The sequence below is a fragment of the Myotis brandtii genome, unplaced genomic scaffold (assembly GCF_000412655.1).
Source record: "Myotis brandtii unplaced genomic scaffold, ASM41265v1 scaffold59, whole genome shotgun sequence".
Taxonomy (NCBI): Eukaryota; Metazoa; Chordata; class Mammalia; order Chiroptera; family Vespertilionidae; genus Myotis; species Myotis brandtii.
The window spans coordinates 437,170-459,140 of NW_005370223.1; the positions used below are offsets into that span (position 1 = coordinate 437,170).

At 41.4% G+C, this 21,971-nt stretch overlaps 1 long non-coding RNA gene across 1 annotated transcript in view; it reads right to left on the bottom strand.

The window, feature by feature from the left end:
* Nucleotides 1–21,959, bottom strand: part of LOC106728330 — a 159,987-nt gene extending 138,028 nt beyond the window's left edge. Inside the window, exon 1 of the long non-coding RNA XR_001364633.1 lies at nt 21,720–21,959. This is a non-coding gene — a long non-coding RNA (uncharacterized LOC106728330). The remainder of the gene's footprint in view (nt 1–21,719) is intronic.
* Between the last annotated feature and the right edge of the window lie 12 nt (nt 21,960–21,971).

Here is a 21,971-nt window from a genome sequence, read left to right on the forward strand (position 1 = left end):
CACAAGGACTCAAACAGGTATCTGAGTCCATGTTCATAGCAGCATTGTTCACAAGAGCCAAAAGGTGGAAACAACGCAAGTGTCCATTAATGGATAGATGAGTAAAGAAAAAGTGGTACATACATACAAGGGGATATTGTTCAGTCTTAAAAAGAAATTCTGACATATGCTACAGCATGGATGAAACTTGAAGACATTATGCTAAGTGAAAAAAGCCAGTTACAAGGACAAATATTGTATTACTCCCCTTTTACGAGGTGCCTGGAGTAGTCAAATTCATAGAGAGAGAAAGTAGAATGGTGGCTCCCAGGAGCTGGAGGGGTAGAGGTTTAGTGTTAAGGGGAAGCTAAAGAAAGTTCTGGAGATGGGTGGTGGTGATGTTTGCACAAAAATGTGCAAGTATTTAATACCACAGAATCATACACTTAAAAATGGTTTAAACCTGCACCCCTCCCGTTCCATCAGACGTGGGCTTTTCTCTTTTTCTTACACCCACAGGCCTTAGCACCATGCCTGGCGTACTACGGATGCTCAGTAAATGCATGCGGAGCAGATAAATCTGGAGAAGCTCAAACACTAGAGTTGAGACTTGTGCCCTGGGGACTGGTTAAGGCAGGGAAGAGGAGGTGAATGGGGTTGAGAAAAGGGAAGTCCTAAACCAAGTCCACTCAATGGACGGAAACAGCTAAGGGGCAGTTTGAGGAAGTCAGTTAGGAGGAATGTGTTGGATCCCAGGCAGGAAGTTATAGGGACCTGGATGAAGTAATTATGATGAGAATGGAAAGAAAATTGGCGGGGGGGGGGGGGGGGGGGGGGCTCCTTCACTTAGCAATAGATTAAATGTGAAAAATCAAAACCATAAGAAAATTAAATGGTGTAAAATGTTTACTGTGGAAGGTGGAAATTATATGGTTTCGTTGATTGAGATCAAGAGCATGGCAGGATGAAGATGTGTAAGGGGCCGAGTTCTGCTTTTGAGTGAAAATGAGCCTCGTGTAGGGAGGAGGAAGCATGATGAGAGTAAAGGCTGGAAGTCCTAACGCAGCGGTTCTCAACCTGTGGGTCGCGACCCCTTTGGCGGTCGAACGACCCTTTCACAGGGGTCGCCTAAGACCATCCTGCATATCAGATATTTACATTACGATTCATAACAGTAGCAACATTACAGTTAAGAAGTAGCAACGAAAATAATTTTATGGTTGGGTCACAACATGAGGAACTGTATGTACAGGGCCAGAAGGTTGAGAACCACTGTCTAATGGAACCAACTCACACACTTTCCAGGCTGCTACCTGTCAGTCTATACAGACCACTTCCCTTTGTTTTTCTATCTTTTCTCTATTTTGTTAAATATTTTTACTCATTGGCTTCCACATAAAAGTAAGATCATATATGTGTCTTTCTCTGACTGGCCTATTTCACTTAGCATAATAATCTCCAGGTCCATCCATGCTGTCGCAAAAGGTAAAAGATCCTTCTTTTCCTACTTTGTGTGCATGTATGCATGGCCCATGGCCACAGACAATGGGGCGGTGAGGGCCTGGGGGGGTTGGGGGTGAGAGCGGGCTGTAATACTTCCAACAATAAAGAATTATTTTTTTAAAAAAAGAGTTCCTTCTTTTCTTTGGCCGTGCAGTACTCCATGGTGTAAATGTACCACAGCTATTTTATCCACTCATCTACCGATGAGCACTTGGGCTGTTTCCAGATCTTGGCTGTGGTAAATAACACTGCAATGAACATAGAGGTGCATACATTCTTCCAAATTCGAGTTTTGAGTTTCTTCTGATATATCCCTATAAGTGGAATCGGTGGGTCAAAAGGCAGTTCTATTCTTCATTTTTTGAGGAAACTCCAACACAGTAGCTGCATCAGTCTGCATTCCTACCAACAGTGCACGAGGGTTCCCTTTTCTCCACATCCTCGCCAACAAACTTGTTGTTTGTTGATTTTTTTTTTATGCTAGCCATTCGGGCAGGCATTAGTTTTACTATTTTTTAAAGGGCCCTGTTTTCATAAAACAAAGAGACTACTTTTAAAGTTACTTCATTACCAGGACAGGAATTTTCTTTAAAAAACAAAAACAAAACGTAGTAAGTTTAATTATATACAACATTCAGATGGAAATGAGCAGAATGAAATCTCCACTCAATGAACTGAACAGCCCCCTCTGAGGGAAAGAGTAACTTGGTATAAGCATTTAAGAAATGTCTTTTAAGGTCCCTGTGTGACTTTTAAGAACAGGAGACATATCCCTTACTCGCCCTCTCCCCACTGTTGTGTGCCTTGGGCCAAGACTAGCTTCAGCCCTTTCCCTACCAGAAAAAGGCTTAGAAGACTCGCGTTTGCTGAGAGAAATAGTCCGAGGTGCTTTCTAGTGTCCTTTGAAGGGGTGTTGACGATTCTACCACTATACATACTGCAACTCGGCAACAAGAAATCATGACTTCAGGTTGAAGGAAGCTCACACTCTAAATATGCATTGGTAGTGAGCCCAGTTACATTAGGGAATCGTGATAGGATAGAGGGATGCTCTTATCTCTGCCTCCAGACGACGACTTTCTGGTTGTTATCATCCTCGCAAACACAAAGAGGAAATTGAATCCCCCGAAAGCAGGCTTTCCCACTCAAGTGTGGATGCCACGGACAGCACCGCGGCACTGCGAGGGAGGGCCCCCAGAACCCAGAGCTGCGCATGGCCGAAAGGCTCAGGGAAAACAAGAATGGCTGAACAATGAAGGCAGTGCTATGTCAATGCTGGACTTCCTGGGGGGAAAATTATTTCTCAGGCAATCAACAAATAGTTTGCTATTGGTGAACTACCCACCAACTGATCATGGAGATTTTCACAAAATGCAAGTCATAAAACTCCAGGAAATGAAATTTAAAAAAAAAAACAACAAGGTAAATCACCATCAGTATATTTATGTTATGTATACCATTTTAATTGTGGGACTCGAGCTAAAGATGATCATCCCAACAGGGTTATGGAGGCTTCACCTCAGTGCTCCCCACTGTTTCTAAAGGCACATGTGCTCGCGCAAGCATCCTCTCCAGACACACAGAGCGGCTCGGCTGCGGTCCCAAGACGGAGACAAGCAGAGCTGGTCCTGCCCCCCTCCGGTCCCTGCACTACTAGCACCCCTGAACGTTAGGCTCTTGGGATTTTAAACAAACCTCGGAGAGCACTCACCTCATAGTTCCGTCCCAGAAAATACAAACAAGAATTATAGAACAAATTCTGGAAAGGACTCACTGTGTTCTAAACGCCAGTCCTAGACCCACAGGCAGTGTAGACTGGGGAGCGGTGTTGGAGGGCTGAGTGAAAGAGGTGAAAGGATTAAGAATACCAATTCAAAGTTACAAAATAGTCACGAGAATGTAAAGTATGGCATAGAGTGCAGAGTCAATAATATTGTAATATTGATGGAAGGTATCAGGTGGGTACTTAAAATATGGGGAGGAACACTTGGTAAAGTATATGACTGTCTAACCACCATGCTATACACCCGAAACTAAAACAAAATAATATTAATAGTTTAAAAAGCACATTAAAATAAATTTAAAAATAAAGAAGGGCTACAGAAATAAATAAACAAACAAATACCGGTCCTGAAACCTGTAACATACAAGATGACTATTTCACCAGTTCAAGGAAAAGTGAGAAAAAATAAGAACAAGGAGATGAGTTTTTCAAAAGATAAATTTGTTAAATTTAAAGAACAATCTTTTTTTTTCTGATAATATATGCTCCCTATAGTTCACATATTGGAATGTCATTTTATTTATAAAAATAAAGGTAAGATGCATCCTACCAGACTTTTTATGGTTTTACATGAATGATTTGTCAATTCCCAAACATGGTTTTTGAGATATTATTGCTTGATGCAATTAGACAGATTAGGAACGGCTCAGTTGGTCCAGTTTGGGGGGCCACGGGGGCAGAGTTGGGTTAGGAACACGCCTCAGTTCACAGGGCACTGCCGTCATCAGGGCATCTTCTGTATCATCTTTCTCCTCATTCCTGCTCCACATCCCTGCACTCCTCCACATGAGTACCCACCGCGTAGCGAGGAGTGGAAAAGATAAGCAATGGTCTATGTGCACTAAAAGCTCAGTGACACACAGGCAGCATCACATATTTTATAAGGATCCATACAAACCAAAAGTCCTGTCTCAGTTCTCTCACTTCACAACTGGAGTGACTGAGGACCAGAGAAGGGAAGTGACTTGCCCACAGTCGCAAGAAGATATGAGTCAGAGGTGAGCTATGAACCAAGCCATCCTGTAGTCTCTCTGTTTTTCAATAAGTTTTTTAACTATTTTCCGAAGTGAAAACACACATGTACGCACTATGAAGCAATTGTGAAAGAAATGAAATCATCACACACGTTCACAGAAATATTCATTAGATCTCAAAACAAAAACTCTCTCTGAGTCTAGAAATTTCTATAAGGTTACTTTACCACTTGAAAGGTCTTGTAGACTTGATCCATAGGATGTAACAAATTGGAAGAAGATGTATTAGGGATTTTTCTTATTTCGATATAACTGACATATAACATTGTATTAGTTTTAGCTATACAACATAATGACAGATAGATAGATAGATAGATAGATAGATAGATAGATAGATAGATAGATGATAGATAGTATCTCAAACAGGTATGTTATATATATGTATATATATAACAAAATAATTGCCACAGCAAATTTAGTTAACATCCATTACAACACATTTTTTTTTGTGATAAGAACCTTTAAGGTCTATTCTCCTGACAATTTTCAAATATGTAATACAGTATCAAACTATAGTCACCATGCTGTCCATTACACATTTTTTTAAAAAACTGTAATGTACATAAATCCCTTAGGGATCCTCCAAAGTGTGTTGATAAGAGAGTGGGGAACACATTAACCACAGCAATCTAGAAACTTGTCTAGGATGCCTCTGAGCTCGCCCCATCCAAGCCCCAGGCTCCATTGTCCCTGGCATCCCCATTCCAGATGGCAAGGAGCTGAATTCCCTGAGCAGTGGACGTTAACACCCACTTACAGGGTCATTGTGGCCTGCACTCCTGCCTTATTTTACCATCGGCTCCTAGCAAAATTATCATGTGATTTACGTTCGATAGCTAAATGAAGAAAAGAAGGAAGACATGAGGAAATAACAAACAAATCTGCCCACTTGGAATAAATGACAAAAAGGAGAACATATGTAATCGGTAGGCTTAACCAATGCAGTCATAGCATAAGGGCCTGAAATTTAAATTCAAGTGAACTCGGCCTAATTTGAACTGTCTCCTTACATGCCCTTTCCTCCCAGGGCCGAGGGAAGGAGGAAGAGGAAAAGAATTAGAAGTTTTGGACCTGGTTCTCCCCACCCAACTGGCCTTGCCTCCGGTAAGGCCAGCATCTGTGTGCTCCTCAGCCTCCTCTCACAGCAGCTTTCCTATTGGCCCATGGTCCTCTGTGTGTGTGGCTCAGGCAGCGAAGTCCACACTTCCTACCCAACTCTGCGAGGCATCCCAAGCACACGGAACATCTGGCAGCATCCCGAAATCACACGTCTGGATGTGGCAACGGTATCTCCATACATTACCCTCCTGCTCTGCGGGGAGAAACGTTCTTTTTGGTTGAGATCACTTTTTCATTTATCCCAGGTCAAAGGAAGTTCATTCTCCCCACTGCTCAATTTCCCTCTGAGGCAAATTTTGTCTCATTTTAAAATAAGCTCTTTTATATAGATATATAGCAAAAAGCAAAGGCATGAGATTGAGTCTAATTTACAAGAATGAGTACAATAATGAAAATTAAGCCTTATTTTAAATTGTAATTCACCATGCAATGTCAATGATTTCTACCCAACCATTAATCACACAATTTATCAATACACCTACCATTTTCTTTCAATTTCAAAAAGATTGTTATTCAAATCCGCCTTCATACTGGGAAGAAGATCACCTACCGGAAAGTTTTAACTCAGCACCAAAAAGAAAGAAGAAATGGATTTACTGTAAAAACCCCAGAAGCCAGTGACTTAACAACTTTCACAAATGATGTTCATTTTGAAGCTAAATGTCTACGTTCAGAGTTTTCAAACAAAATTATAAAGCACTCTGTCACCTCTAATTACTAACAATATTATTATAAAGCAATGTTCATACCATTTAGAAGAAATCCATGTTTTTCCCATTTCTGTGAATGATGGGAAATTTTATAACAGATTAAAAGATGCATCAAAATCTGGTTAACAGCTTTCCCTCAACAACAGCCACACTATTGAATGATGTTCTCATACACTTAATATTTTAAAATATTGGTGTGCTCAAGACCAACCAATAAAGACATGACTGAAAATGGGTATAATGTTTCTTTTAGAGGTGATGAAAAATATCCTAAGGTTAGATTGTGGTGGAGGTTACACAACTCTGTAGATATACTAAAATCCACTGGTTTGTACACTTAAAACAGTGCACGTGATGGTATGTAAATCATCTATATATATAAAAGACTAAGCAACCATTACGACTGGATGACTGGATGACTGGCCAGTAGCTATGATGTGCACTGACCACCAGGGGGCAGATGCTCAACGCAGGAGCTGCCCCCTGGTGGTCAGTGCGCTTCCAAAGCCAACCTCCTGCAGTCCCTCCCCCTGGACTGGGTGAGACGGCCCCAATTGGCCCTGATCGCCAGCCAGGCCAAGGGACCCCACCCCACCCGTGCACGAATTCGTGCACCAAGCCGTCTAGTACCTCAATAAAGCTGCTTTTAAAGCCATCGGTAGAGGCTGAGCTTCAAATCACACACCAATTCTCCCCCTTTCTCTCCAAAGAAGGGAGGGACCTACACATGAACAACCACCTTGCGAGAAGATGGCTCAGCGGTGCAGTCATTGGAACTCTGAGTAAGGCAGAAAATGCCAGCAACAATAATAAAACATGGTGGGTGATTTGAAGAAGATCATCAATACCCTCAACCTGGGGAGTTTGAGATACACTTGGCGATGTAGCCATGGTCACAGTACGAACATGAGGAAAGTCACCGGGTGTACATTCCCCGTCCCAGCAAACACCTCCCAGCAGGGACAGGGCCATGGGGGCGCTCTCTGGAGAAACGGCGCAGCATCTGGGAGTTGCTTCATGACTTTGAATGAAGACGGTGTGGAATCTGAGTCGGTAAAACGAAGCCGGGCAGTGACAGCAGGAACAGAGGGAACGAAGGAGGTATTGTCCCAGAAAGGACGCTGTCACTGTGGGGAGAGTAGTAAGGATCACACCAGCTGGGTCAGATTGTTTAAAAATATAACAGCAGACACAGACCCTAGTGGGGGTGAGGGCATGTGCCAGGGGGTATGGGAGGCTGGGAGGAGGTCAATGGGGGGGGAAATGATACATACTGTATGTACTACTATTTGTAATACTTTAAACCAGTGGTTCTCAACCTTCCTAATGCCGCGACCCTTTAATACAGTTCATGTTGCGGTGACCCCCAACCATAAAATTATTTTCGTTGCTACTTCATAACTGTAATTTTGCTACTGTTATGAATTGTAATATAAATATCTGATATGCAGGATGTATTTTCATTGTTACAAATTGAACATAATTAAAGCACAGTGATTAATCACAAAAACAATATGTAATTATATGTGTGTTTTCCGATGGTCTTAGGCGACCCCTGTGAAAGGGTCCTTCAACCCCCAAAGGGGTCGCGACCCACAGGTTGAGAACCGCTGCTTTAAACAATAAAAAAAATTACTTGAAAGAATTAAATAGTAATATACAAGAAAAAAACAATCTAACAGCAGCCCTGGTTTGGCTCAGTGGCTAGAGAGTCAACCTGCAGACTGAAGGGCCCCAGGTTCGATTCTTGTCAAGGGTACATACCTCGGTTGCTGGATCCATCCCCAGCCCTGGCCAGGGCGCCCGCGGGCGGTGCAGGAGGCAGCCTATCAATCGATGTGTCTCTCTTGCATGGATGTTTCTCTCTCTCTCTCTCTCTGACTTTCTCCCTCCCTTTTACTCTCTCTAAAAAAAAAAAAAAAAAAATCAATGGAATATATCCTCAAGTGAGAATTAACAACAACAAAAAATCTAACAGCAAATTCTATATTTGCTCTTACCAGCAACAGAGCTCGGGGTAAGACTGGGGGAAGGGGAGAGAGACATTAAAAAGCAATGTTGTAAAAAGACTCATTTAAACTTTAACCTATCAAGTAGGATGTGAAGGGGAGAGTAAAAACATGTATTTTAATAATCCAAAAAAGGAATTCTTTCAGGGGAAGAATCAGTGACCACAAGGGTTTAGGGAAGGGACAAGAGAGAGAGGAGATTCTAAAAGCCACTAGTTTTTAACCTGAAGGAAGAAACATAAATTAGGGGATTAAAAATACTGCAGCTCAGAAGAGAGAACGGTTGGTTTATGCCTGGGATACTGAACTTGAAAACAGAACATCTGAGGGGAACTGTTTTGTCAAATCATGCCCGGTCCTGGGAAACACGCAGGGGAAGGGAGGAGGAGGAAAGATTACCTCTTCCTCACCTCTTCTTCTCTCATTCTTAGATTTAAAAAAAAAAAAAATGCAGCTGCATCCCAGTCTTCAGAACATCAGCTCTGAAAGCTATTTGGTTTCCTCAAGTACATTTAGTTATGAAACAGCTAAAGTACGAATTAACAAGAATTCCGATGTCTTGAAAATATAATTCAACAACTATATACTATTGCCAGTTAAAGCAATTTTCCAAGGCACGTACTGTATTCGTTTTATAAGCACATCTGCTTCGTGTGTTTTCCTTCTAGAAAATTAATAATTTGGGCCATGGGTCTGTGATGTGCTTCCTAACGTGCATTGTAGAGGATAGTGTTGCAACTGCCGCTGTGTTGACTCTGGCTCCCGAAGATGCTTTCTCACCGACTACGTTGGAATTTTAAACTGTGGGCCTGGCCGTGGAGGTTGCCAGACGGCAATATCGCAGAGTTCGGATAAAGTTAAGAAATTTTTCTTGTCATTTTGGATTTCTAGTTTTATTCAGAAAAAAAAAAACATACACACACCTACATAATCTCAGAATTGCAGGCATGGGAGGTGTAGACTAATATTTTCTTTCAGATGAACAGTTTTCGCTAGTTCTGAGAGATCGGTGGGGCACATGCCATTGAAACAGCTCATTCCCAAACCAAGCAATAAATCTAGAACTGACAGCTACACAAACCGGCCAAGGCACAGGGGTTCAGTGAGTAGGCATTCCGGTAACTGACAGTAAAATGACAGGACCCGATGTTGGGAGAGAAATCAGGTGTTTTTTAGATTATAATCTATTCAAAACCATCAGGTTTGAGAGTATATGGAAGATCTTTAAGTTTTTTGGGTTTTTTAAAAAAAATATTTTTATTGATTTCAGAGAGGAAGGGAGAGGAGGAGAGAGATAGAAACATCAATGATGAGAGAGAATCATTGATCGGCTGCCTCCTGCACATGCCCTTGACTGGAATCAAACCTGGGACCTTTCAGTCCGCAGGCCGATGCTCTATCCACTAAGCCAAACCGGCTAGGGCGATCTTTAAGTTTTTTAATGATAAGCACACAGCTTATCAAAGATTTAACTTATCTCCTAAAATATGTTTAGATTACCCTCTCAAACCATGGCACCAAGAATTGATTAATTTTTTAATTAAAAAGACGTTTTCCAGCCCTGACTGGTTTGGCTCAGTGGATAGAGCGTCGGACTATGGACTCAAGGGTCTCAGGTTCGATTCTAGTCAAGGACATGTACCTTGGTTGCAGGCACATACCCAGTGGGGAGTGTGCAGGAGGCAGCTGATCGATGTTTCTCTCTCATCGATGTTTCTAACTCTCTATCCCTCTCCCTTCCTCTCTGTAAAAAATCAATAAAATATATTTAAAAGATAAATAAATAGACGTTTTCCAGAAAAGCTAATATACTCAGCGTTTTGTGAAAAACTACGAGGTTTAAAAACTTTTTCAGGAAAGTTAAAGCCCTCTTATTTTAATTTATACATTTGGATTTTGGGTTTTATATAGCATTGAGTTAAATAATAAAAGGTTGAAAAAGAAGAGAGAACTTTTAAAACACATTCAATGAAATGATGGAATTGTATACGGGGAACACCGGTCACTGGAGATACAAAAATTATAAATTTATTAACGGTAAGAAAAATTTCTTCAGATTCTACATAATTTTGTTTTTCATGAAAATTCTTAACACACTTCCCCTGAGTATCTTTGAAATTCTTACAAGGAGGGGAGGGAAGGGGGAGGATGGGAGATATCTGTAATACTAGCAACAATAAAAAAAAAAATTTTTTTTTTTAAAGAAATTCTTACAAAAGGTAGGCAGACCTTCCCGATGGCACTGAACTTCTCTCTCGTGGAGATGCATATCTCTTCCTGGATCGGCATTAGGGAGAAAATGGCAAACTGTTTCCAGAAAACTGATTCCCAGTGGCATTCTTGAAGACTAAAGAATATCTTATGGCTTAAAGAGGGAGGGAGATATACACAGGCATCAAAATCAAATGGGTGAGACAATTCGAAAGGTTTCTTCAAAAAATTAGAAATTCAAACATTTAGTTGGGTGATATTGTCGATTATACAAGTTTTGTTTTTGTTTTTTTTAATCGTTACCAAAAGGCGCCATCTCCCTACCTCCCGGGTGTGACATGATGTGGTGACGTTCTCTAAGGCAGGGAACCCGTTTTCCTCACCCGCTGGCATCACCGTGAGAAAATAACTCTCCTACAGAAATGTCTGCAGCGGGGAGGCACTGTTTGCGTATTTTACAAAAATGCGTGAAATGACTGCCTAGAAGATATGATTGCCAACAAATGAAAATCAGACATTTCTAACGCTAAGGTGGTTCAACACAGAACTTGCTGGGGGAGACCTGGGAACACAGATGACAACCACAAACACCTTTTTTAATAGTTGACCAGCGCCATCTACTGTCTGGAAATTGCAACTGAAGCCATTTCATTCTGGGGGGGAAGGCAAGGCTGTTACAGGTGCAGGAAACCAGGGTGAGCCCTGGCTGGTGAGGGACTGAGTATTCTGCAGAGGAGGAGGAGGAGGGAGAGAGGAAAACAGGAAGAGGCAGTTGCCTTGGCAAATGTGGTGACCCTGTGGCAACATCTGGCCAGCATGAGCCTCTGTGGGAGGTAAGAAGGAAGGAGTACAGCATCCTGGGCAGTGTCACCAGCATGAATTCCAGTTTCCCTGAGCACTTGGCTCTTTTCGGAGAAACCTCTCCTGTGCTATTTACTTTCTATGCCTTTCTTTCTTTTTCCTTCTTCCCCTCCCTCCTCCCTAATGGCACCTTCTGCAGATCTTTTAGATCTGGAAACCTGTCGACGAGCCAAGGTTTTTTACAGTGCTTCCTAAATTAAGGAATTTCTGGCTTTGAGACAATACAATAACCTTTTAAAACTAGACAGGTCCTGCCCTAACCGGTTTGGCTCAGTGGATAGAGCATCGGCCTGCGGATTCAAGGATCCCGGGTTCGATTCCGGTCAAGGGCATGTACCTTGGTTGCGGGCACATCCCCAGTAAGGAGTGTGCAGGAGACAGCTGATCAATGTTTCTAACTCTCTTCCCTTCTCCCTTCCTCTCTGTAAAAAATTAATAAAATATATAAAAATAAATAAATAAATGTTCCTGCAATGTGGCCACGCCTACAAAATGTTCCTCAAAAGTTTCACCACCTCCAGCCTGTTTTTATTTGTTTTGCATATCTTTGGAATTGCAGAGGCTAAATAAAAATTATACATTTCTCTCATATGTTTTCTGAGAGCTATTTTGAGGAAAATCAGAATTTAATGTAAATACATAGCTACGAGAGAAAATAAAACTGGCAGTTTTCTCGAAGTTGATGTATCCCATACATTTCTGAAAAGACTACACTGATTTAACTCTGAATTTTGTGATTTTTATGGTCTTTTCTAACACAATACAACAAATGAAACACCTAGCTTTTTATCTTTAATTCCTTCTATCTTTATGCAGCTCTCTGCCATAACGATGCCATTTATTATGAAATGAAACTTCCTAGAGTGTCAGGATATAATCTTTATTTTTATTGTAAACCAAGTAGCTTCGGGTGACCTGGGTATTTGCCTTTATGGTGAAGTTTCTAAACATTAAATTTGACTAATCAATCTTTCAAAGATTTATTTTGTCCTATAATATGCAATGCCTCTGCCAGTCAGTTACCATATAAACCACAAAAGTCACATCTTTTAATATGCACTTTATCTGCCAGAATAAAGCACCAAAGATACCTTCCCTTTCATGAGATGCTTTATATATTCATCTTTTCTTTTTCTTTTTTTTCAGGAACTCCCTGGAGAGGAAATTTCCAATGTTAAAAAAAAAAAAAGAATTAGCAACTATTAAGATTGTTTTCATTGTAATCCTTCTATAAAGAAAAGTATTTTCCAAATTGATTCTAAGTATAGAAGCTGGCCATGTTGAATTTTACCTGAGAAAACCATGAAGGTTAATGGAATTTTCTCGCCCTTTTGTGTCTGGAAAATGGCTTACTACAAAGAACCACCCTTCTCCTATGACTTAGGTAAAACTCATCAATGCTTATCTTCTTACCTATGACAAAGCTAGCCTTTGACTCACAAATGATTAGCTGAACCCCGTGTCCCATTGATCAGAACAAAATGCTTGTTAACCAAACTTTGGTTAACCTATCTCCATCCTTTAGGTCCCTGAACTTGAGCCTCTGAACTACTGTTCTGTAAGCCATCCTTTCTCTTTTCGTTGTTGTTTTGTTTTGTTAATCCTCACCTCAGGATATTTTTCCCCTTGATTTTTTTAAGAGAATGGAAGAGAGAGGGAAAGATGGAGAGAAACATCGAGAAACGCTTCGATTAGTTGCCTCCTGCACGCACCTCAAGCACATCTGGGGCCAGGTAGGAGCCTGCAACCAAGGTATGTGCCCTTGGCTGGAATCGAACTGGGGACCCTTTGGTTCACAGGCCAACACTCTATCCACTGATCCAAACCTAATAGGACTAAGCCATCCTTTCTTTCTTCCCACTTTCCGACACCCAGGTCTCGCTAGCCTTGTTCACTTCGTTTGTAAAAGAAATGCCCTTTTTGCCTAACTCCTGACATGTGTACATCTCCTGGTCACAGTGCTCTCCCTAATGCAGTAGCCCCTTACAGCATTGCTATAGTCCCTTTCCCACCTTGCAGTAATCCCTTCAAATGAAGTCTCTCCATACCAAGTCTGGATTTGCTTTTTGTTTGACAAAACCAAAATTCTGATTAAAGCTGAAGCAAATGGACTAAATAAAACATCAGGGTTATAAGATAAAGTCTTCTTGCTCTAGGAGCAAAATCATACAACGCCTGTATACTCTCCGCCCAAGATAACATTTCAAAACTGTTCAAGGGCCATGCTTTCTAGAAAAAACTTGCATTCAAATGAATAGTGAATATTTTTTTTTTTTTACAATTTCTACTAAAAGTCCCAGTATTTTCCAAATTTCATCCTGGAGTTTCAAGTTCCCCAAATTTGCCCAGATCCAAGCTTTTCTTCAATGAGTGAAAAAAACTACTTATTTACTGTTAGCTCACTAAATAATCTTCTTGCAACTCACTCTCGTACAGTGGCGTGAGAAATCAAAATACCTTTATTCAAAATGCCCGTCAATATGCTCAGTACTCACTTGTTTACCAAAATAGAAATGTTATCTAATTTTTCAATGACAAAACCACACATCATAAGGCCCAGGGCTGCCACAAATCTTCAGGACGTTTCTATGGTCAGAACTGACCGATACCATATGCCATATCATGTAAACAAACATGTACCAATGGGTTCAACTGTATAAACCACAGGGGGAAACAAATACGATGAGCTGAACAGATGTCTTAGAAGCATAATCATTACTCTGACAATCCATAAGGCAAAGACCTCTGTTTCCCTTTTGTCTGTGTAAATAGGTTGGAAATCTTTATATACCCACTCTTTATTAAAAGTATATATATATATGTATAGCAAACATTAATGAAACAATTAGTTGGCTTTTCATAAATTTAACAGAACCAGGTAAAAGTGAATTAATTTAGCTAGTGCCCTTTTACACATGTTGGAAAGAACCATTCATTTCCCTTGAATTCGTTCTGGGCTCAGATCCAATGTCTATATACTCTGATTCATTTCTACTATAGTTATTTAATGCTGTTATTTATCTTTTTCCTTTATTTATTAACTATTTAACTGGACAGCTACTATGTGCTAAGTACTTGAGCTACAGTTCTGAACAAAATAGGTAAAAATCTCAACTCCTCATGGAACTTGTAATTTAGACCAAAAATGAACCAGATAAATGAATAAAATATATAGAATGCTGTAGAATTTATAACTCAGACAGAAAAGGAAACAGATAAATAAGTAAAATATATAGAATGCTGTAGAATTTGTAACTCAGACAGAAAAGGAAACAGGTAAATAAGTAAAATATATAGATTGCTAAATGCACTGAGAAGAAAAAGATAAAGCAGGAGAGGAAACTGCAACATGCTGAGGGACAGAAAGATTTCAGGAACTGACAGGTGATTTTTGTTTTAATATAGTTTTTATTGATTTCATAGAGGAAGGGAAAGATAGAAACATCAGTGATGAGAGAGAATCATTGATTGGCTGCCTCCTGCAACCTGGGCATGTGCCCTTGACTGGAATCAAACCTGGGACCTTTCAGTCCACAAGCCAACACTCTACCCACTGAGCCAAACCAGCCAGGGCCTGACAAGTGGTTTTTGAGTCAAGATCTTAAAGAAGCAAAGGAGCTAATCGTGCAGATATCTGGGGGAAGGACACTGTCAAAGGCAACAGCGTGTGCAAAGGTGCAAGGGAGGAACACTGCTTCGTCAGTGCTGAGCACTGCAGAGCATCCTATATAATAAAAGCCTAACATGCAAATTGTCCTCTTGACTGGGAGTTCGACCAGGAGTTCGACCAGGGGGCGGCGGTGGCAGGCAGCCAGGGGAAGGGAAGCCCCGGCCAGCAGCCACTAGGGACCCGAATTTCGTGCACTGGGCCTCTAGTATAAAGATAAATAAGCTTAAAGAGCTGGAAATCTGGCAAGAAAGCCTAGAACACAATGTACTAAAACTGATAACAACTAGACTCTTGTAAGAGTTGGATGAGAGATATAAACATGATTCCATAGCAGTTCAGATTCCATAGCAATAACATAGTTGAAAAATGTCAACAGGCAGGGCAAGGTGGGGTTGAATTGTGTGTGTGTGGGGCGGGGAGGGGAGTCCTCCCAGAGCTGGACTGAGGGTGAAACAAGGACCCTGTGGAGAGGGGTCCAAGGAGGAGCTCAAATCTGAGAGGGGTCTGTCTGTACAAAGCATGTAGGCCCATAAAGCAGCACCCACGGTGCCAACTAGAGTTAGGATCAAAATATAAATATGAAGTGTTATGTATATATATTATGTAAATTTATAAAAATAAATATCTTACTAATAAAAGCCTAGGTGGTCCTCACACTGTCACGTCATGATGCCCTCATGCTGTCACAATATGGCTGCTCGCACAGTGGAGGCAGGTTCTGGCGGCCGCTCTTTGCAGCTTCCACCAGGGTCCCCACAGCCCCACGCCAGCCACAGAGGCAGAACCCCAAGCTCCGGCCTACCTCTTTGGGGCAATCCATCGAGAAGCCCTGGATGGGTGGGTGGGGCCTACCTCTTTGGGGCGATCGATCTCGGGGCTCCCGCGCTGTGAGAGGGCACAGGCCAGGCTGGGGGACCTCTCCGAGTGCACGAATTTCGTGCACCGGGCCTCTAGTTGTATAATATTTCCATTATATGTAAATTATGTTTGCACAGATACTAAATATATCACATTTCCCTGGGCATAGAACTTTCCTCAAATGTATATATGAAAGGGGCCCTCCTTATATTTGTTATTTGAGAAAGGGGAGTGGAAAGTTCTTCGTCAAATATAAAGTCCTATCAATGGAGATGAGAGGAGGGGTAGGAAATGGCATCCAACTGTTAATTTAGAACCCAGAAGAGTCCAGATAATTACTTTCTCTCACCTTAGCAAAAGACAACCATTTAGCAAATATCATGAAATGTATATTTTTTTCACGGTCCCTACAGTCCAAATGTAGGCCTTTGACATGACCATACTCACCCCTTCTTACATCAGGAATTTATGTCTTGGCTCCCTCATCAGGGGTCCTTGCTGTGAACATCTCTCTTCCTCCTCAGCCCCAGCCCTACTTATCGTTGGGTGAGGATTAAAAGTAACCCCAAATTGCCCTAGCCGGTTTGGCTCAGTGGATGGAGCATCAGCCCGCTGACTGAAGGGTCCCGTGTGCAATTCAAGTCAAGGGCACATACCTCGGTTGCAGGCTCAATCCCAGCCCTGGTAGGGGTGCATGTGGGAGGAACCAATTGATATGTCTCTCTCACATCGATGTTTCTCTCTGTGTGTCTCTCCCTCTTCCTTACACTCTCTCTAAAAATCAATGGAAAAATATCCTCAGTTGAGAATTAATTTTTAAAAAAGATGTAACCCCAAATCTTCATGTACAGTATCTAGCAAATATACTCTTTCACAACTCAGAAAACCTAAATTAATATTTAAGTTGGAGTTGGTGGTCATTTTCCACACCACTTTCTTCCTTTTTAAAACTTTAAAAAATATTTTATATACATATATTTTAAATTTCATTTCTAATTAAGAATACATAAGCATAAATACCCATTTTATTCCATTCTCTGCTTTTGAAAACAGCAAATAAAACATATGTAAAGAATAAACACATTCTGGCATCTTAAAATATAAAATCTAAGTGGAAAAATATTTGTGATGCTGATATTTCAATCAATTCAGATCAAAATGATGATACTCTTTCTGTAAATTTATGACTTCAAAGTAATATTTTAAATGTTACTTAGAGCATAACAGTAATTAATTTTACTCTAAAAGAATAAAGAAAAGCCAAGAAAAGACTTTCATTTTCTTATTTGAGGGCTTATTAACTACAATTAAACAGTTTAAAAAGCAATAGCTTGCTGCCCCCTGGATGTACAGAGATTTCTTATCTTTCAATAAAACTACTGTTTTTAAAAGAATTACAGTATATTGAAAAAGTGGAGAAGTTAGGAAATGCATTACCTTCTATAGATATCAGAGTACTAATTAATACTGATTAAAAACATGAACTTTTAGCCCAGTTGGTGTGGCTCGGTGGTGGAGTGTTGACCTATGAACCAAGAGGTCACTGGTTCGATTCCCAATCAGAGCACATGCCCAGGTTGCAGGCTTGATCCCCAGTAGGGAGCATGCAGGAGGCAGCAGATTGATGTTTCTATCTCTCCCTCTCTCTTCCTCTCTCTAAAAAAAAAATCAATAAAAGTATATATTTTTAAAAAACAAACAAACATGAACTTTTAGATCAGACTGCCTGGGTTCAAATTCCAGCTCTGCTGTGTACTAGCTGTGTAACCTTCGTCAAGTTCCTGAATCTCTGCTTTCACTTCCTAATTATATTAATAAAGATAATAGAATAATAATGCCTACCTTATGTGGGTAGGATGAGAATTAAATGAGTTCATAAAGTGCTGCAGCTGTTTAGCTTGAGTGTTGGTTATCAGTAGATGCCATACTTAAAAACAACAGGGAGGAACTGGAAATTGTCCACCGTGGCACTAGCACAGCTAATCTCTCTGACCTGCTCTACTTTTTGTCTTTTGTTGTAGCAGTCATTGCCTTCTAACATACTACAGAATTGGATTATTTACGCCATCTAGTATTCTCTGCCTGCATCGCATCACTAAGTAAACTCAAGGGCAGTGGTTCTCAACCTGTGGGTCGAGACCCCTTTGGGGGTCGAACGACCCTTTCACAGGGGTCGCCTAAGACCATCGGAAAACACATATATAATTACATATTGTTTTTGTGATTAATCACTATGCTTTAATTATGTTCAATTTGTAACAATGAAAATACATCCTGCATATCAGATATTTACATGATGATTCAGAACAGTAGCAAAATTACAGTTATGAAGTAGCAACGAAAATAATTTTATGGTTGGGGGTCACCACAACATGAGGAACTGTATTAAAGGGTCGCGGCATTAGGAAGGTTGAGAACCACTGCTCAAGGGCACAGGGATCTGTGTTTGTTCTCTGATGCATGCCAAGCACCAGGGCAGGGACTAGCACATAGTAGGCACACTTAAATAGGTGCTATTCCATGAATTTGCTGCCATTATTTTATCAACATTTATATAATCCTGGACTGTTAAAGTTGCAAAAAAATTCAAGAACAGCACATGCATTCTTCAACCTTTAGTGGGCTTACTCTGTGACAGATGCTATTCAAGGGGCATGGTATACAAAAGGACGACGGCACAATTTGAGATCAAGGAACAAGCAATCACAAAAACAAAGCATGTCAACACAGTAACGGAATTAAGAACAAACGCTGAGGATTGGAAACGAGAGGGTGTAAACCTCAGCAGCAGAGGCGACTGAGCTCTAATGGGGGGGGGGGGGGGGGGGGGGAGTGCTCTCTGGGCAGCACACATGTTCCAGTACAGGAACATTTTAAAATAGAACCACCAAAGAGGACACTGTATCTGAGGGACTACAGGAGCATAGGGTGCTTATGGTGGGAAAAGGAAATGTATTCCTATAATTATTGGCTGTGAAGCTCTCAGGCAGACAAGGGCCATGCTTGTGATTATGGGTGTTATCAGTTTTAGGTTTGGGTTGGGTTGGGTTGGGTTTGAATGAGGCAAGACTACAAGCTGAGAGGAAAGGTACCAATGAGAGGCAGGGAACAGGCTAGCAGAAAAACCAGGTTGTTACAGGTAGATAATCCAAGAACAGATCAAGGAAGAACCAGGAAATACCAAGGAATGAGGGTAAGAGAAAGTCACGGAGAACATGGAGAGGAAATAACTATGGCTCTACTCTGTGTGGAGGTGCAACGTATTATGAAAGTGTTTCATTCAATTTTTTAAAATGTTTTATGGATCCGTGTACCAGAACAATCAGCAGGGAGCACCAACCAGAGGTGGGCTGGCAAGAACTGGGACAGCAAATAAGAAAAGTCCTCAGCCTTGAGCCAAAATAGAACCAGCTAGTGGCCTCTCACGAACAACCTGAATGAGGAGGGTTTAACATGAACCCATTATTGGCTGAGATGATCCTATTGTTACACATTTGTTTTATTTGATTTAAATATTTAAATTCCCTGGTTGCCTCAGCACAACCTACTCAGTAAAGCCTTTTGATGTCTCTGAAACCTCAAGTTGAGCCGTCTCTCCTGGTATTAAGAAGGGGAACCTGAATTAATTGTTCCTTAACTACCATTGCAGCCACCCCCCTGATGCCCAGCGAAGGCAAGCCAGCCACAGAATGCTGTCCAAACAGACTATCCCTGCCTGGCTGTGCCACCTCTTCGAAGGCCAGGCAACGCACCCAGCAGGCAAGCACGCTGGCATCATATACAAGAAGGCCCGAGCTTCCTGAATGATAGAATGTTAGTCCAGCACTGGGTGTCAACAATCATCATGCCCAGTCTTCCCGCTCTGAGACCTTGTGATGTTAGTCACACTGCCCGCCGGTAACTTACACTACTCGGCCAAGTTGCCCCTAGGCGAGGCAGTGTTATCGTGGGTTGAGGGAGAAAAAGAGAAAAAAAAACCTTTAACCCAGTTACTCTGTACACAAAATGATGAATGGGTTGATGGATGAATTTTCCCACCTTTTGTATTCTTTTTCTTGGCACAGTACAGAGGGCTACACTCTCATGATTTAAGTACTTCCCAAAGGCCCACCTCCTAATACCATTCATTATCTTAGGGGTTAGGATTCTAACATGAATTTGGGGGAGACACAAACATTCAGATCAGTCAGCAGAGGCTTTGAAAGGTTGGCATGATCTGATCTACATTTTTTACTTTGCATTGCCGTGTGTAACTGTGGACACAGAGAGACCCGTAAAAAGGTTTGTAATAAAGGTGAATGATGGTAGTAGCCTGGATTACAGTGATGGAGAAGAAGAGAAGAAGGAATGACTCAGAATATATGTTTCGGAAGAGCAACTCACAGGAATTGCCAGTGTGCCTGGGGAAAAGAAAAAAATGACTACTGGTTTTTTGACTGGAACAATCAGCTGGAGGGTGGTACGATTTTCTGGTAAGTGTAAATTAGGTAGAGCTAAGAATGGGGTTGGGGGAAGGGCAATTCGCCTACACTGTCCCACTCTTTGAACTGTTTTTCCCTCTTTCTTCAACTAGTTAGCCCCCTCCCAGTCTTGGGATCTCAGCTCAAATGTCACTTTCTCAATGAAGTCCTTTTCCCGACAACACAGTTCAAACCAAACTTTTGTAAAGGGTGTCCCAAAATTCACGCAAGAAGTAATTTTGATAGAAAACACAGGTTTATAATTAAAAATTGTAAATTTTTTATTGATTCATAAAGTATACAGTATATGTCCCTGCTCCTGGGCCATAATTGGTACTTGGTAATGCTTATCAAATTGAAGGGATTGAAATCAAAGGGCAACAGATATTAGAATCTGATTCAATAAACCAAGTAAAATTAGGCTTTTATTTTGTTGTTGTTGTTGTTGTTGTTGTTAATGCTCATGCAAAATTCAAATCTTGCGTGAATTTTGGGACACCCTTTATTAAGTACATGCTCTCTTGGTGTTGTGTACTTTTTCCTAGTTACTTGTGCTATGTTGCTGCAAAAGTGCCCATTAACATGTTGCCTCTGTTGCCTCCGTGAGGCCATCCTAGCTCATCCAGCCACCAGCAGACCTGCCAGCTGGCTACAACGGCCCAGCTGAGCAGACTGATAGAATCCTGAGTTAGCTAAGGGATTGTTGCATGCCACAAGGCTTTGTGTTGGTCTGTTAAGCAGCAAAAGTTGATACAGTAGCACATATCTCATTTGCAATCTATAATAATAAAAGCATAATATGCTAATTAGACCGGATGTCCTTCTGGGCGACCTTCCAGATGAAGCTGGGGCTGTGAGGGAAGCCCAGGTCCCGGTGCCAGAGGGAAGCCGGAGCCGGCAGCCAGGGGAACGAAGGCCTACTCTTGCACAAATTTCGTGCATTGGGCCTCTAGTATTATATATTTGTTTGATAACTGCCTATTCGTGCAGGAGACTGTGGGTTCTATAAAAGCAAAGACTCTTCTAATGTTGGATTACTAGCCATGCCCAGGGCCAGGCAGAATATCTGGAATACACCAGGCATTCCATAGGTAACTGGATGAAGGAGTAGAAGGGGAGAAAACAGGTATTTATTGTAACATGAGAGAATAAAAGTTCTAGAAGAGAGGTAACAAAGGACTCAGGACATACATTTGTCCAAAACAAACTTTTATCAGTACATGGTACTGAGGAATATAAAATTAAAATTGCAAGTTGTCAGGGGAGATTTCTTGAGAGAGATAAAGGTTGAAAAGGTGTTACTTGTAAGAGCAGCACAGATGAGGCCAAGAGAGCCAAAAAGACATGGGTGTTTAAAGGTAAGGAAACGTCTCCAGTTTGTTATTTACCTCAAAGTACTGTCCCTATTTAAATATCTGTCTCCTGGGGGGGGGGCGGGGGAGTGTCTTCTTATGATCTTTGAATTATTCTCATTGTCCAACACAATTTTTTTCCACAAAATAGGAACTCAATAAATACTTACCTAATAAGTGAAAAGTTAAAGATGAGGTGGAAAGCACTGCTCCTTCCAACGGCAAAGGCTCACATTTCCAGAGTGAACACGGAACAGGCTGAGCAAATGTTTGAAGACTGAATGCCGCAGAAGCAGACGGGCCCCCACAGGCCTTCAGTTTCGCGTTTCTGGTGGGCTGGCCTGGCATTTTCCTCCTTAGCTCACACTGGCCCTTGGCTGGCCCGAGGCGCGCCGTCCTTCGGAACCTCACTCCGGGCTCCC